Genomic DNA, 14,177 nt, shown 5'->3' on the forward strand with positions numbered 1-14,177 from the left:
TGGTTATTAATGTGATCTATCAATGGTGGGCACTGGACAAATATGTGAACGTGTTTTGTTTATGACTCTGATCAGAATATCACTTCAACAAACTTCTGAACTTGTTCATGGAAAATCAAAACATGAGAAGCCTTTCTTTGTGAAATTAAATCTTCCAATGGAAAACATTTAAGCAAATAGGTTTTGTTGATCAGCAGTTGCTGGAATTGGTGGAAATAGTTTAATTGTTAAGTATTTAAGTGCCTGTTTCTAAATATTGGATATATTCGGGGAAATATCTCATTCTGGCTAGTTTTGATTTCAGTAAACGCGCTTTTAGTGAGTAGCATAAGGCAGTAGGTAGTATGAAGACACAGGATGTTGGAATCTGCAGCATAAAACAACCTGCTGAAGGAACTCAGTGGTCAAGCGGTATCTGTGGAGGCAAAGCTAAGGTCATTTGGACAAAGAGTGTAGAGGGAAGATGGCCAGTATAAAGAAATGAGTGGGTAGGGGTGCAACAGGTTGGTAGATGATAGCTGAAACCTGGTGAAGTGGGGGTGTTGGGCAGATGGAGCCAAATGGGGAAGGGTGAGTTTTGAAGCAGAGACTGGTAGGTAATAGGTTGAAGGGACCCTAAATTGTTTCAAGGCTTCTGCGGTTCGGTGTTTAATATTCTGAGTGTTACTTGCTTCTGTTACGTCGTTTGCGTGATTTGTTCTTTTTTTTTACGTTTTCGGTGTTTGATGGTTTCTATGAATGGGCTCCGTAGTGTTTCTTTATTTCAGGGCTGTACATTGCATACATACTTTTAATAAATATACTTTGAATCTTTGAATCGTTTGAAGCAGATGGGAACAGGAATTGGGCAGGGGAAGGGAAAGGTAGAAACGGTGACTGGAAGGTGATAATGATGATGATGGACGGACAGAGGCTGGTCAGGGAGCAGTAAGGAAAAGGGGAGCAAGGGAAAAGAAACACAGGAGGATAGGTGTGTGAGTGTTGAGCAGACGACACCAGGTCTGGTAATGGGACAGAAGGAGGAATGAAAGCACAGTGCCTAAAGGCTGGAGGAGTTTTCCTGGGGAGTAATGAAAAGGACCAGATTGGCAATGAGCATAGATTTCAGCTGATCAATTCTGATTAAATAGCAGCCCAGGAGCTGGAAACAAACAAGTAGGCTGATGCTATGTGTTCACAGTCCATATGATTAGTATCACCGTAAGACTAAAGATTCAATCACCATGAAGATCATGTATGAAAACCCAAGCTGATTTTGAAACAGAATGAGGCATATTTCTCCAGGGTCAGATCCTGATTCCAGATTCATTCCATAAGACCTTAGGATATAAAACATAATTAGGCCATTCGACCCATCGAGTCTGCTCCGCCATTCAATCATGGCTAATTTATTTTTGCTCTCAACCCCATTCTTCTGCCTTCTCCCACTAACCTTTAACACCCTTAGTAATCAAGAATATATCAACCTCCACCTTAAATGTAGCTAATGACTTAGCCTCCACAGCCATATGTGGCAACGAATTCAACAGATTCACTACCCTCTGGCTAAAGAAATTCCTCCCAATCTCTGTTCTAAAAGGACATCCTTCTATTCTAAGGCTATATCCTCTGGTCCTGGTCTCTTACCACTAATGGAAACATCCTCTCCACGTCCACTCTATATAGGCCTTTTAACATTTAGTAAGTTTCAATGAGAGACTTTAGTCTTCTAAACTCCAGTGAGTACAACCCCAGAGCCATTAAACACACTTTATTTCTTAACCCTTTCATTCCCAGGATTATTTGCATAGAACTCCTCTGCACTCTCCAATTCCCAAGCATCTTTTCTTAGATATGGGGTCTAAGTGTGGTCTGACCTATGCCTTATTAAGCCTCAGCATTGCATCCTTGTTTTGTTATTCTAGTCCTCTCAAAATTTGCTTTCCTTACCTCTAAGTCAACCTGCAAGTTAACCTTATTTTGAAACTAGTCTACAGCTTTATCCCTTCTACCAAAGTGCATGACCATATACAGTGCTTCCTCACATTATATTGTATCTGCCATTTCTTTGCACATCCTCCTAATCTGCCTAAGTCCTTCTGCCCCTTTTTGCATCTTTGTATCATCTGTAAACTTGGCCCTAAAGCTATCAATTCCATCATCCAGATAATTGACATATAACATGTAAAGAAACCGTCCCAACACTGACCTCTGTGGAACACAACTAGACACTAGTGGTGACTCAGAAAAGGCCCCCTTTATTCCCACACTAGATTCTGTACGTCTAGGGTCAGCATGACTTGGGTCCGGCCAAACCCCTGAGGTTGGAGTGTCTTGCCCGCCTGAACCCCGGTCTGTGTGAATCCTGTGTAATTACAGCCACCATGCGATCGTCTGTTGGCAAGAAATAGCAGACCGTAGACTGCATACAGTTATAAAGAAAATATATTTATGAATGTTAACTTAACCAAACATTTACTAAAGGAAAGGAATGAATAAAAGGGCCCATCCTAATTAAACAGCCAAATGAGCACTCAAGCTGGAGCTCATCTTGAGGTTGTCTTTAACTCATGCGCTGGAACCTTGGTCTAAATGTGAGCACACACCACCTTCTGAATATCGCTCAAAATCCAGCTCAAATGAATACTCTCTCCCATGTGAGTACTGGTCCTTCCTCCTTGAAGTCATTCATCTGCACAAAGCAGCTTGTGCAACAGGGATGACACCCTCAGCTATCTTCCCTCCTGTCTTCTCCCAGCTCCCACCAAAAAGACCTTGTCTCACACCAATGTCCCTCACAATAAACCACTCTACCCAGCATTCTCTAGAACCTTCTCCCAATTCCACCATGCTGATTGGCTGACACAACATTCCTAAGTTGACCAACAAAGCCCCTTATCTTGGCTGAAACCCGAACGGGCTGAAAGCAGAAAGACTGATCTTACAGAACTGCTAAAATGGAATGCCTACAGCATAGCAGTAAAAATCGGGTGTTACAACGATTTGTCACCAGAAAATAGTTCCGTATGAACAATAGTGCATGATAGTGAGGTTTGTTGCTTGGTCATCAGATTTTTTGCCAATAGGAAATCTTATTGTTTGTAGGGTTGTTCACCAAGCCAGGAGGTTAGGTCACAAACGTTTCATCACCAGTTGAGGGGACATCATGAGTGCACAACTGAGTGTTGTTTCTGCCGAGTGCTTGCGTTAATATTGGTCCGACTTGTTGTTCTGATTGATTGCCTATTGCGCTGGCTATTAGTCTCTGCAGGATCCCGGCCAACTGGATCACTGAGTGATCTCCACTGGCCTGTATCCCTGGTTATTGGTTGTTGTGAGCATTGGTTCTTCTGATGTCCATGGCTCACCCCTTGGCCCCAATCCCTAAGACGCATAGGTTCATAAATTGTGTCCAGTTCAACGTGCTTGTTAATAGTCTTTCATTGAGAACCATGCGTCTCAGAATTCTCTTGATTTCTTGTTTTGTGCCTCTACCAGGACTTTAGTAGTTTCCCAGACAAACTTGTGACCTTCTTGGTCTTCGTGTGTTGAGTTGAGTGACAAAGGATGGCGAGCTGATGCTCATGTAAACTAGGGGATAGTTTTCTCCTTGTCTGTCCTGCATAATGTTTCGGGCAGTCTCCACATTGGATTTGATATGTTACATTTGTTCTCTCCATGTGGGCTGTTGGGTTTTTGTGTCTCGAGACGAGCGTTCTGATGGTTGTCTGGGTTTGTGTGTACCATCACTCCATGTGGTTGGAACAGTCTTGCTGCCATTTCAGAAATATTCTCGATGTAACAAAACATAACAGTGAAATATGTTGTTTCCATCCAATTAAATCAGTAAAGGTTTTTTGTGCTGAGCAGCGCACAAGTGGCACCATGCCTCCAGCACCGACGTAGCATGCGCACAGCTCACTAACCTTACATCTTTGTAATGTAGGAGTAAACCGGAACACCCAGAGGACACTCATGCAATCACGAGGGGAATGTACAAACTCCTTACAGGCAGCGGCGGGAGTTGAACCATGCTCGGTGATGACTGGCGCTGTAAACCATTACGCTACCATAATGCCCCTGGCTGAAATAACAACGGGGAATACTAGAAATGCTTAGCAGGTCAGGCAGCTTTGGAGAAAAGATAAACGGAGTTAATGTTTCAGGTTGAAAAACCTTTGTCCGTTTTTAAACAGGTTAACTGACTGAGTGTTTCCAGCATTTTCTGTTTTTATAACTTGCTTTTACACAACACAGAAGGAATTCAGTGCAAACTTTAGAAATTAACCTCGGAAATCGAAATGATGTTGGAGATCCTTTAGACTTGGTTTTATTTCACACGATTGCCGGGAGAGCTAGCATGAGATGGCGTCCTGCAGAAAGTCCCATACCATGCAGCTTGACTGCTTTCAGAAGCTGTGCCTGTGATGTTACATTGTTCCTTTCATGTCGACATGCATCTGATGCATATGTACAGGAAAATCGGCGCAATAAATGTGAGCGCTCAGGCAATTAGATCACTTTGTCAGCTGCGTGGATCATCCATTAATTAAACCTCCTGCTGAAAGCTGCAGATTTTACTGGAATTATAATTTTTTATCTCTTTTTACCTGCCAGCTGGTCTTCTTGTCGTGTCAACCCCTGCAGATAATTTATATCAGCTTTTACATTACATAAGCCTTCTTTCCAACACACTCTAGAGTTTCATCCACTCTGAGTGTATTACATTAATTCCTCTCATGGAACCAAGCCACCGCTATCCAGATAGCCTTCAATTCCTAAATTGAATTGAATATATCCTGCAATTCCTGAATGTCAGTACTGCAATAATATGAAAGTAAGCCAAGAGGTCAGGTTGAACAACAGGGTACATTTTTTGCATATCATTTATCTACTTAGTTGACAGTAAATATGTAGAAAAGATTGAATTTAAAAATTATTGTTGTTTTACGCATTAAATGCACTAGGCAGCAACTACTTGCCAAGTGTTGTCCTTTCGAAGGCTTGCAGTTGTTGTTCCTTACCACGCCTGAGCTGCATTGCACACCCTCATTAATTATCAAGCAGATAGTTGTGTCAACAGCATTTCATCACATCTCTGGCTCAGCCTAACAGATATTTCCTTTGTCCTCGCCGTCACTTCCTCGTCCTCTCTGAAAATGAAACCGAATGTGTTTGCTCCCTTGTCCAGCTCTGACAAAGGAACTTTGACCCTGAAGTAGTTACGGTCCCTGTTTTCCGTAGATGCTGCCAAACCTGCTGAGTGTCTAGTATTTTCTGTTCACATTTCAGATTTCCATCATCTGCAGCTTTTTGTTTATTCAGGTAAATCATTTCCTATCCAGAAAAGTTAAATTTTAAGAGGGAAGCCTCTAAGACTAAACTGGGGTAATGAAGCAAAATGGTGATCAACTTTCTTTAAGGTTTGAGGACAATGAATCTGGAGCCACTGATGGGATTTTACAGTTTTAGGTTGCTGCATGTCAGACAGTTACATATCAGATTGACACAATGAATGTATCAAGATAGAATTGTATGTGAACTCATATTGATACATTCATTGTGTCAATCTGATATGTAGCAAGAATTGTTGTGCATATGTACCATTGCCAATAGTCACTGTCACCTTTAATGCTTCTGAACCTAATTTGGTAGCATCCCTGCTGAACATCATAATTTATTAAGGTTTTTAGGTCAACCTCAGACTAAGTGAAGCATTTTAAAAAGACTTCTGGAAGTATTCTAGGAAGAGGTTCACGAGGGTGATTCCAGGAATGAAGGGGTTAACACATGAGGAGTGTTTGGTAGCTATGGTGCTGTATCACTGGAATTCAGAAGAATTTGTGGGCACCTCATTAAAACCTACGGAATGTTGAAAGGACTAGATAGGGTGGACGTGGAGAGGATGTTTCCTCTGGTGGGGGTATCCAGAACTAGAGGGCACAGCCTCAAAACTGAGCAGTGTCCTTTTAGAACAGAGGTAAGAAGGAATTTTTTTAACCAAAGAATGGTGAATCCGTGGATCAGGGATCTGCTATGATGGAATGGCAGAGCAGACTCGATGGGCTGAATGGCCTAATTCTGCTCCTGTCTTATGGCCTAAGACCAGTATCAGCCATAGGCCCATTGAGCTGGATGAGAATGAATTAAGGAATGGTTAACTGATCTTCCCACCATAGTTTTGCCTTATTCAAATATAAAAGTATATCCACAGATTATATGCAAAAGTTATTTTAGTTCTGTGGGAAATAGCTGCAATTGTGAAACAATAACACAATGGCTTGGAAATGTGGTTCAAAATTTTTTTAAAACAAATATTGGAAATTTTAAATAAAAACTCAAAATGCTGGAAATACACAGCAGATTAGGCAGCATCTATAAAAATAGAGGAAGTTATTGTACCTGCTGTAACCACTTCCTCTAGCAGCTTGTTCTGCACAGATACCACCCTTTGTGTAAATAAAGTTGTCCCTCAAGTTCCCATTCTATCTTCCCCTCTCACCTGAAACCTATGCATTCAGCTTGTCTGGGACCCACATGATTTTACACACCTCTGTAAGATCACCTGGCAGTCTTTTGCACTCCAAGGAATAAAATCCTAGCCTGTCCAGTCTTTCCCTATAACTCAGTCCCTCAAGTCCTGGCAAAATCTTCATAAATCTTTTCTGCATTCTTCTGAGATTCCATCATGGCTGGTTGAAAATCCTGAGCTCCCTCTAGAGTACCATTCTCCACATAATAATAAATAAGCAATAAATATCAAGAACATTAGATGAAGAGTTCTTGAAAGTGAGTCCCTGAGATACATTTTCTCGCAGGCATACTTAACAAATCTACATAATAACCATAACAGATTTAATGCAAGGCTGCACAGCCAGGGCATCATTCTACCAGAGTGCAGAAGACAACAAACTGTGCAAATAAAAAAACAAGAAATAACAATAATAAATAAATAAGCAATAAATATTGAGAACATGAATGAAGAGTCCTTGAAAGTAAGTCCATTATTTGTGGGGACATTTCAACGATGGGGCAAGTGAAGTTATTCTCTTTGGTTCAGGAACAGTTATTACTTTTTAGCCATCAAAGATCCCTATTGATGGTTGAGGGCTAATATTTGTTCCTGAACCTGGTGGTGTGAGTCCTGAGGCTCCTGCATCTTCCTCCTGATGGTAGCAGTGAGAGGAGAGCATGCCCTGGGTGCTAGGGTGTGGGAACATTTCTGTGATGGGGCAAGTGAAGTTGGAGGCAGAGTTAATGAAATTGATGAGCTCAGCACTTGTGCAGGAAATGGCAACAATGCAGTCACCAGTGTAGCAGAGGAAAAGTCGGGGAGTGTTACCTGGATAGGTTTGGAACATGGACTGATGCACATAGCTGACAAAAAGGCTGGCATAGTTAAGGCACAAGGTTGTGCCCATGTCTACACCTTTTCAGAGAAAGTGGGAAGAGCCAAAAGAGAAATTGTTGAGGGTAAGGACTAGTTCCACCACACTGAGGAGGGTTATAGTAGAGGGGAACCAGTTAGGTCCATAATCAAGAAAAAAGTCCTTGCTGATGGGGTATGGGAATGCAATTTCACCACTAAATGATGCAGTGCTATATTAAGGTTTTTGTGATAATGTGTGAACCCTGCACCTACACCTCAGGAAATATTAAATGTAACTACATTTCCATTTCCTATTGGGTCCCATAATCTTATATTCTGGTTTACTGCCATGGAAATAAGAAGTAAAATTATTACAATTATATTTATTTTGTAATTAACATGTCTACTGGCAATCTTTACCCAGAAACCTGCAAAAACAGTACATTTCCTGTTCTTTATAATAATTGTTGCATTCCAACATGTTTTCATTACATTTTTCCACCAGAGGAGAGTAGTTGGATATGAAAATTAAACACAACATTTGGATTACACCTTGATGTTTACCCAGTTTTTAATTAGCATGGTATGATTGTTGAGTAATTCCCCAAAGCACATGTATTTTTAAAACATTACTGAATGCATAAAACACAACCAGGTACCAACCAGATACACAAGTAAGGAAGGTGCACAGAGGTGTTATAAAATAAAGGGAATCTGTCCAATATATACATGTCTAGATAAACATTTGACATCTCTTGATAGGCAAACATCATATTTTGTTTGAGAAATGGTTAGCACCTGGTTCTTACACTGATAACACAGAAACAGGGTATTTGGCTATTGAGCCTATTCCCCAACATATTCAAATTTATACAGTACTGTGCAAAAATCTTGGGCATATATAAACTTATATATAGTCAAGGTTTCTTAGACTTCTGCACAGTACCATATCTACTAAATGTTTACAAATATGAACAAAAACCTAAGGTTCTCAGATATAGAAACATAGAAAACCTGCAGCACAATACAGGCCCTTCGGCCTGCAAAGTTCTGCCGAACAGGTCCCTACCTTAGAAATTGCTAGGGTTACCCATAGCCCTCTATTTTTCTAAGCTCCATGTACCTATCCACAAGTCTCTTAAAAGACCCTATCATATGCACCTCCACCACCGTTGCCGGCAGCCCATTCCACTCACTCGCCAATCTCTGCGTAAAAAAAATTACCCCTGACATCTCCTCTGTACCTACTTCCAAGCACCTTAAACCTGTGCCCTCTTGTGGCAGCCATTTCAGCCCTGGGAAAAAGCCTCTGACAATCCACATGATAAAAACAAAGGAACTGGTTGTGGATTACAGGAGGAATGGAGACAGGCTCGCCCCTATTGACATCAATGGATCTGGGGTTGAGAGGGTGAACAGCTTTAAGTTCCTTGGCATAAACATCACCGAGGATCTCACGTGGTCTGTACATACAGGCTGTGGGGTAAAAAAGGCACAACAGTGCCTCTTTCACCTCAGACAGTTGAAGAAGTTTGGTATGTGCACCCAAATTCTAAGAACTTTCTACAGGGGCACAATTGAGAGCATTCTGACTGACTGCATCACTGCCTGGTACTTCCCTCAGTTGCAGGACTCTGCAGAGAGTTGTGCAGACAACCCAGCGCATCTGTAGATGTGAATGTTCCACTATTCAGGACATTTACAAAGACGGGTGTGTAAAAAGGGCCCAAAGGATCACTGGAGCCCCGAGTCACCCCAACCACAATCTATTCCAGCTGCTACCATCTGGGAAACGGTACCACAGCATAAAAGCCAGGACCAACAGGCTCTGGGACAGCTTCTTCCACCAGGCCATCAGACTGCTTAATTCATGCTACACAACTGTATTTCTATGTTACATTGACTATCCTGTTGTACATAATATTTATTATAAATTACTATAATTGCGCATTGCACATTTAGACAGAAGTAACGTAAAGATTTTTACTCCTCGTGTATCTGAAGGATGTAAGTAATAAAGTCAATTCCATTCAATATTGCTGTTTCAAGGGCAAATAAAGAGAGGAAGGAGATGGATATCTTTCCACTGTGTGCTTCAAATCAATTCAAAATTAACCCAGGAGGAAGAGCTATAAAAAAGCAAGAAGGATCTTGTACTTTACAGCATCCAGTGCAAAAGTCGTAGCCACCTTAGAAATATGCCTAAGACATTTGCACAGTACTATATATTCCAAGAGATGTTCCAGTTTCTAATGTCACTTTAATAGGCACTAGCTTCCATAGTATCCAAGGCATCTTCAAGGAGTGGTGTCTCAACAAGGCAGTGTTCATTATTAAGAAACCCTACTTCCCAGGATATGCCCTCTTCTCATTGTTACCATCAGGAAAGAGGTACAGAAGCCTGAAGGCATACATTTAGCAATTCAGGAACAGCTTCTTCCCCTCTGCCATCCAATTTCTGAATGGACATTGAAACTATGAACACTGCCTGACTATGTTTTTATTTCTGTTTTTGCACTACTTGTTTAATTATGTTAGATCTGTATAATACTTACTGCAATTTCTCTCTATTATTATGTATTGCATTATACTGCGGCTGCAAAGTTTCACAACATATGCCGGTGATATTAAACCTAATTCTGATGTGCATAAAATGTTCTTGAGATATGTATTTCAACCACCTTCTGAGGATTCAGTACAGTTCAGGGCAGCTTAGTTCCCATTAGACACAGTGGGAAGTGGGCAAGATGTATAAATGAGATAGCAACTGTATGAATATCAAACCTGAAATAATGCCTTCAGATATCCTTCAGAAAGGTTGAAGATAGAAATCGTTACTTTTGCAAAAACATGAGACAAGGGTTCAAAGAGGTAAGCAACCTCTTAAAATTGCAGTTTCTCCCTTTGCAGATGGTTTGGAATACTGCATTGTTTTGGTTTGCCTCAGACAGTGCATTTTGGAATTCAGTTCCATCTTAATGACTGCACCTTATCTCAATGTAATTTAGAGTGCAAAACAATCTAAAAATATACTTTGGCAAAGGTACAAATGAGTAATGCAGGGCTGGAGACCAGAAGAATTGAATCAAATGTTTTTCTTATTTCAGTGTACTTATCTCAGACCAACTTGAAACCAGTATCATGATAAACATCTGCATGAACATTGAGGTGGGAACATTGTTAATGCACTTTAAATGAAGAAAGCTGCAAAATTATGAATTGGAAATCAATAAACTGCATTTGCAAATGAAAATAAAAAGTGCTGGGATTACTCCACAACATTACCTCTCGTTCTCAGCAGATGATGCCTAAACTGCCGAGGATCTGTGGGATTTTCTGTTTTTATTATTGTTACGTAACCTTGTAACCAGGTAACTTACCAGCAAAGATAGCGGGATCAGCTGAGTCGGATGCTACTATTTTCAAACGTTTTATTCAAAAAGGGCACAAACGTATGGTTAATACAAAACATTCAGATCATATACATCGTCAAAACTCAATCCAAAACACCAGTGTAATAATAATCAATCAGAAATAAGCTCTATAGTTGTCTAGGGGTAATACTGAGTCCAATTGAAATATAAAGAGTCACTCAGAAGTTTGCAGGCTTTTCCCTTTTGGGAACCGCTGGGGTTTTCACGTTGGAGAGAGAGAGATGGTTTAGAAAAGATGATAGATAGATAGATAGATAGATACTTTATTCATCCCCATGGGGAAATTCAACTTTTTTTCCAATGTCCCATACACTTGTTGTAGCAAAACTAATTACATACAATACTTAACTCAGTAAAAAATATGATATGCATCTAAATCACTATCTCAAAAAGCATTAATAATAGCTTTTAAAAAGTTCTTAAGTCCTGGCGGTAGAATTGTAAAGCCTAATGGCATTGGGGAGTATTGACCTCTTCATCCTGTCTGAGGAGCATTGTATCGATAGTAACCTGTCGCTGAAACTGCTTCTCTGTCTCTGGATGGTGCTATGTAGAGGATGTTCAGAGTTATCCATAATTGACCGTAGCCTACTCAGCGCCCTTCGCTCAGCTACCAATGTTAAACTCTCCAGTACTTTGCCCACGACAGAGCCCGCCTTCCTTACCAGCTTATTAAGACGTGAGGCGTCCCTCTTCTTAATGCTTCCTCCCCAACACGCCACCACAAAGAAGAGGGCGCTCTCCACAACTGACCTATAGAACATCTTCAGCATCTCACTACAGACATTGAATGACGCCAACCTTCTTAGGAAGTACAGTCGACTCTGTGCCTTCCTGCACAAGGCATCTGTGTTGGCAGTCCAGTCTAGCTTCTCGTCTAACTGTACTCCCAGATACTTGTAGGTCTTAACCTGCTCCACACATTCTCCATTAATGATCACTGGCTCCATATGAGGCCTAGATCTCCTAAAGATAAACACTTGCCCGTTGTCTTTACAGAGCAAATCCTTGGAATCAGGGGAGCAGGCTTCCCCGTTGTTAGTTAAAAGCAGTCTTTCGTTGGTGCTAGCCACAGATTCAACATTTGGAATCTAACGCACGTGGCTTCCTTCAAAATGGCTTCCCGCTCCCATGGGAATCGGTATCGTGCTTCCTTGGTGTCTCCTTGGTGCGTCTGAGGGTTGTCCCCCCCTCAGACCCTCCTTTATACTTCTTCACGGGATCGCAGGTGTCAATCAGGTTGCAGGTAATGCGATCTTTCTCTCAACCGCCCACTTTGCCCGAGGGCTTTTCACGTGGTCTCCATGAGACAATAGTCAATGTCGCCTTTATTCTGCTCCTTGGGAGAACGTGGTCTTCCGCACGTCTCTCTCTCTCTCTCCCATTTTCCTGTGTCTATTCAGCACGTCTCTTTCTCTCTTGGGTCAGTTGACCCCCCCCCCCCCCCCTCGACTAAGGCTCTTGCGATTCTCACAAAGGAGGGGGCCGAGGGCATAACATTATAAATAAATCATAAATATTGCTTGCATTATTTAAAAACTAAGCGATGAGGCAACCTGAAGCACGGTACTGTTATGAGTTGCAACATAATGAGTAAAAATAAAAGTTTACAGCGAGTGTCACTGCAGCTTTTTACAATGGGTGCCATGGTAACTTTGCGGTTAGCAGGACACTATTACAGCTCAGGCATTCTGGAGTTCGGAGTTCACTTCCAGCGTCATCTGTAAGGAGTTTGTACGCTCTTCCCATGAGCATGTGGGTTTCTTCAGTCGCTCCTGATTCCTCCCCTGGTCCAATGATACAGCAATTAGTAGGCTAACTGGTCATTGTAAATTGAATTGTGATTAAGCTAGGATTAAGTAAGTGGTTTGCTGGATGGTGCGGCACAATGGGCCAGAAGACCTGTTCCGCACTGTGGTTGGCATCCATCCGTCTTGAAGGACAGTGGGTGATGATCATCATCATCACAAGCCTGGGTGGAAGGAATGGAGATCCTGAGATGCCCAGTTGTCGAGATCCCCCCTCTCGGCCTCATTAGTGTAATCCAAAGAAAAGCTTCCGTTCCGCTCTGTATCTCTAAATAAACAAATAATCAGAATAGAAAAGACCTGTTGGAATGGTTTTCTGGGCGCAGACAAGTTGATAAAGCTGTTAAATGGTCTGACATTTCCAGGGTTTTACTGCAGTCATTTGTGACTGCACTGAAGCAAATTGTGTCAAAATCCCAGGCAACTAAAACTCGCTTGTCAATGTGCATTTTGCATCAGAGAACACATATTTAAGATTATTTATGATAATAAATAGCAAAAGGAGCTTTTTCAGTGGAAAAGAACATTTATAGCCATGTTATGTGTTTAATGGTTTGGCTTTCATTACTGAAGCAGTACGTTTGGAGAAGGAGACATAATGATTGCCTTAGTGTTGACATAAATCTGAAATTATAAGGTTCATATGCATCTAGTTCCAATCCTCCTAAATTGCATATGTTTCAAATATTTTTGAGTAAATGTCATATGTTTCAACACTCTCCATTTTCAATCTCTGATCTTTGCTTTATTATGTGAAAGAGAATATTGCATATTTATAGCTTAATTAGTTCGCTTCATACTCACATGAAGAGGACTAGCTAATAAAGCATCCTTTTAAATGTATCACTGCAACTGTGCAGAACCAAAGAACCAAACTAATACAGTGAAGTATTTATGTTAATTATTGCCATAGCTTAAATTTCAATTCCTAATCTGATATGTTTTTAAAATCAGAAACTCATTAGTATGAGCTTGAACATCTACTTCATATTTTTTTGACATGTGGAACTTTAGTGACCTAAAGCATGGATAACTTCAATCACCGCTACTCTGAATTCTACAACCTACAGTCTCACTTTCAGGGACAATTTCCCACTCATGTTCTCAGTATTATTTCCTCGTATGCCCAGTTTGTCTCCTTTTGGACATTAGTTGATTGTCAGATCATCAGTCTTAGCTTATGGTAGTTTTTTGTAAAAATGTATCATATTTCTTTTTTCCCTTTAAATGCCTGCAAGAAAATAAATTTCAAGGTAGTATGTATAACATACACATGCACTGATAAGCAATTTACTTTGAACTTTGAACTCAGTTGAGTAAAAGGTTGAGACAGTGTTGGATCCATCTCATCTGACCTAATTTTGAACTTTGAAATTTACTGCAGCTCCTTTATGTACATATTTGCAGCCTCTCTGTTTCAATTAGTGTGACTGAAGCAAAATAGAGAAACCCACTTAGCCGTACACATAAGGGAAATTCTGTGAAATTACATGAAACCTTGCTTGGGTCCAAGGCAGATCCTTGCATCAGACTCAGAGCATCCTGGCCCTTTCGCCAACACACACTGCTGAGGTAGGAGCAATTGGT

The 14,177-nt window shown here is 40.9% G+C and overlaps 1 protein-coding gene across 6 annotated transcripts in view; it reads left to right on the plus strand.

Annotated features, from left to right (window-relative positions):
- LOC140736115 (disks large-associated protein 4-like) overlaps window positions 1-14,177 on the plus strand; it is an 835,615-nt gene that overhangs the window by 477,047 nt on the left and 344,391 nt on the right. The gene's annotated exons all lie outside the window — the stretch shown is intronic.

Source organism: Hemitrygon akajei, chromosome 11 (genome assembly GCF_048418815.1).
Source record: "Hemitrygon akajei chromosome 11, sHemAka1.3, whole genome shotgun sequence".
Lineage (NCBI taxonomy): Eukaryota > Metazoa > Chordata > Chondrichthyes > Myliobatiformes > Dasyatidae > Hemitrygon > Hemitrygon akajei.